Genomic DNA, 4,188 nt, shown 5'->3' on the forward strand with positions numbered 1-4,188 from the left:
CCCCTGCCACAATGCCCGGCCATTTTTTTGGTTGCAGCCATCATTGTTGTTTGGCGGGTGGGCTGGGGATTCGAACCCGCCACTTTAGGTGTACGTGGCTGGCGCCTTAGCCGGCTGAGCTACAGGCACCGAGCCTTGAGACAGAGTCTTAAGCTGTTACCCTAGGTAGAGTACCCTGGCGTCATAACTCACAGCAACCTCCAACTCAGGCTCAAGCAATCCTCTTGCCTCAGTTTTTCTTTTTGCGGTTTTTGGCTGGGGCTAGGTTCGAACCCGCCACCTCCAGCACGTGGGACCAGAGCCCTATCCCTTTGAACCACAGGCGCTGCCCAGTTTTTTTATTTTTAGTAGAGACGGGGTCTTGCTCTTGCTCAGGCTGGTCTTAAACCACCTGTCTCAGCCTACCAGAGAGCTAGGATTACAGGTGTGAGCCACCATGCCCAGCCTTCTTCCTGTTTTATCAGTATCTTTTTCATGGTCTTCTACATACATACCATATATATCGGGGTCACAGGCCCCCATACATGTCCTACATGGCACCCCAGCCTTGTCTGGCACAACCCCTGAGGATGTTCTACACTGCCTGATAGTCTCAAACAAGCCCAAATAGTGACCACCCAGGGAGCCAGGCACAGGTCACCCCACATAATTTCTCTCACACACAGAGGTACCTTCTGGGGTCAGTGTCACTTACATACTATTTTCACACTCAGCTCCTCAAAACTGCTATGCTATGTATCAGTATAGCCCATTGTGCCACACAGATAACACTGTCATAGAGTTGGCCACATCATTTTACTCAGACATAGTGTCATATACAGGCACACAAAGGCTGACCTGAAGCCATCTCCCATACTGGATCACAACACTCAACACCACAGTGGTCATGCCACAGCATCAAGTCACACAAAATGTCATGTATTCTGCTTATGACACACTCCCTTATACAGCATCACACAAATCACAAAGTTTCTCACACACACATGTAGAGTGAGCATCAGAACGACACCCAGTGTCACCCACAGGCACACACAGATGATCAAGCAAATGGTCTCCTTCATAGACGTATCCTGTGTGATGGCCATGCACACATGGAGTGCACCACCCATACAAAATTCTCAAGTACACATGTGGCAGCACCCTAAGATTTATACAGTTTCTCTCATGGATGTTAAGTGTCAGTAACATATGGAGAATGTCAGTTTCTCTCATATATAAGTCCTGCCTCACACAAGTGGTCCCATCCAGGCTGCCTCCCATGCACACACAGCCCCACACATGTCTAACCCACACAGAATGTCCCATTCACGGCTTCCCTCTCACCATAGCCTCTTTCTCACATGCATCCAGTGTCACACACAGTTGCACTCTCATTTCCCTCTATCACTTCCTGTCCTTTGGGCCTGGCAAGGAGTACAGGAAACAATCAGCACTCTAGGAAACCCCAAGGGCTGTGCTTTGGGGATCTGCAGGGGTATGGAATTCTCTGGCCCTGGCCTCCAGCCCCCTGCAGTCTGGGAAGACAGGCAGAACCCTCACTCCTCCTCTGGAGAAGTAGTACCCCTTATTGCAGACACAGCCCTCAACTGGCACAACACCAGGAAGGCAAGGGTGGGACAGGACTGAGTGTGATCGCTGACCTCCCCAGCTCCAAACAGAGAAACTCACTCCATGGCCCAGGCTGCCCAGAGGTCCATAGACACCCAGATCTTCAAGGTCACCCTTGGGACCCCACAGCTTCTGCAGCTCCCATGCTGGAAGAGAAGGCTGTGACTTCCTAACCACCTCCATAGAACAGTGGCCTTTGGACCCCTCCTGCTCCCTTCTTCATTCTTCCCATTGTGAACTGGCCCCTTGCTCCTCTCCTAGTCCTAAGCAAAGCAGGGGCAAGATTTCCAGCTTCCACACTGAATGCTGGGGAGGGGGTTGCAGAGGAGCCTGAGAATAGGACAGAGGGTCATCCCATCTAGCTCTGCCAGACTCCAACTCCATTGGGTCTCCTGTCCCTTGATACCTGCTGCCTGCAACCTTTTCAGCCCTGATCACCTGGTTTAGCTACTCCTCAGTCCTTGGTCTGTCCCAGCCTTTTTCCTTAGACCACTGGTACCCACACACCTCCAGATCCCACCAGGGTTAGGTTCCATAATGGGAGGAGAAGGAAAGCAGACTGGAAAACAGAGACTAAGAGGAGCTCAGAGAAAAGGGACCTGAGAAGTCATTTATTCCAACTAGGGAAACTGAGATAAAAAGGGGCCTGCCAAGATGGCATAATTAAAGGTCCAGCTAGGACCAGATCCTGAATTTCTTGGCCTCTGTTGAGATGTCTCCTCCTGGTTTTAATAATTCTTCTACTAGCAGAAGGAAGGTACCATGGTGTGCAATGTGAGGGTGAGGGTGGGAGCTGTCATCTCTCTCCTGGCAACCACTGACCATTCTACTAAGCCATTCCCCAGCCCAAATGCACTAATTAGCATTAATAAGGGTTCCTTCCCTAGGGGCATGGGGGAAGGCCCAAGAGCTTGAGATTTCTACTGGCTCTAGCTCCTCCCTGAGGAGGGGGCATCCAGGACCTCTGAAGTCACCCTTACCAGAGAGCTCAGTCCTGGACAATTCATCTGTCCATTCTCAACAGGGTGAGTGGGGACCCAGATGGCCACAGAACCACATCCTTTGAGAGTGCCCCTAAGGAAGAGGGTCTTGGGAAAGGGACTATAGGAGTCTGGAAGGCAGGGGAAATAATTCCCCCAAATCCCAACTTTGGGGAGTACTGCCTTCCCTCCTTACTCCCAACATCCAGATAAAAGAGGTGTCCTACCCTCCCCACACTCCCAGCACTGGGGTGGACCACGTGTACACCTGGTTCTGTAACCATGCCTCAGGAGAGGAGATACACGCAGCCACCATGGGCATCAGCCACTCTGAGCCATGTCCAGCCCCCACCTCCATCCTCTGTTCTCCTGGGCTACAAGTCCAGGCCTGACCTGGTCCTGCCCCTACCTGGAGAGAGCGAAAATACAGAGGGAGACACCCCCTGAGGATCCCTCCCCCAAGGCCTCATTCCCCCTTGCCCTGAAAGAATCTCTCAGCTCGGATCAGGGCCCCTCTCCAGGAAAGGAGGCAGTGGGATCTTAATAACACTGCCCCAGGGCTTTGGCTAGGCTGAAACAGAGACCCAGAACACAATCCTGGTCCTCCCTTCCCAGGCAGGAATAAAGAACATGACAGACAATGGAGGGGACCAGGGTGGGGGTGGAAGGACTCCCCAGCTACCCTCAAAACCTAAAGTCTAAACAAGGGCCCTGAGTAAGTGTGGCAAAGAAAAGGCCCCAAATCCAGCCCCCTTCGGAGCCAGGCTCCCCAGAGCTCAGAACTGAAACTCTGAACTCGGACCCCGTCACAGGCAGCAGAACTAGAGGGAACTAGAGCCCCTGCCTCTCAGGGGTCACAAGCCTAGAGCGCGCGATTTTGCTCCTAGACACTCTCCACAATCCAGCGCAGCCACCCGCACCGCGCGAACAAGCCGGAGGCCCGGCCCGAGGCCTGCGTGGAGCTGGGGCCGGGCCGGCTCCAGGAGAGCGCGGGCTGGGAGTCCAAAGGGCGGCGGGGCCCGCGACTGGGCGCCCCGGATACTAGCTCACCGGTGGCAGGCCCTCCAAACTCTGCGGACTCCAGATCCCCACCCAGAAACCCCAAGCGCGGACGGCAGGACAGACGATGGCATGGGGTACACAATATCCTGGCTCCCTTAACTCCCCTGACCAACTCGCCCGGGTTGTGGAGGGGGAGTAGGGGTGATGGGCGGGGCTTCCTGGAGAGATTTTTTTTTTTTCCCCCCACTTATCTCTAAACTTCCCGGGACCCAGATCCCGGGCTCCAGCTCCGGATGGACAATAGCTCGGGGACCAAGCCCCCTTCGGAGTTGCCTCCCCATTTCAGAACCAACCAACCAACCAACCAACCAAACCACCTCTCCCAAGCAGGGCCTCCTCCCGGCGTTCGCCCGGCTTACCTGGTCCGAGCTCAGGGGGGCGCTCCGGCCGGGCCGCTCCGCCGAGCCCGACGGAGCTGAGGGGGGCCGGGGAAGGGGGGTCGTGGGGAGGGGGCTGTCCGGAATGTGTGGAATGAGCCGGGCTGGAGCGGGAGGCGCCGGGCGCGGAGGAGGGAGTGAGCGGGACGGAAAGTTTGTGT

At 55.0% G+C, this 4,188-nt stretch overlaps 1 protein-coding gene across 2 annotated transcripts in view; it reads right to left on the reverse strand.

The window, feature by feature from the left end:
- Positions 1 to 4,188, reverse strand: part of TEAD3 (TEA domain transcription factor 3) — a 25,698-nt gene extending 21,510 nt beyond the window's left edge. The window contains exon 1 of one of the 2 annotated variants that reach the window (XM_023512845.1): positions 4,010 to 4,054. The gene's annotated coding sequence lies outside the window, so the exon portion shown is untranslated. Of the gene's footprint in view, positions 1 to 4,009 lie in introns of both variants that reach the window. The other variant, XM_023512844.1, reaches the window with a different exon arrangement.

The sequence above is a fragment of the Otolemur garnettii genome, unplaced genomic scaffold, assembly GCF_000181295.1.
Source record: "Otolemur garnettii isolate 467f Iridium unplaced genomic scaffold, OtoGar3 scaffold00031, whole genome shotgun sequence".
In the NCBI taxonomy this organism is placed as follows: Eukaryota; Metazoa; Chordata; class Mammalia; order Primates; family Galagidae; genus Otolemur; species Otolemur garnettii.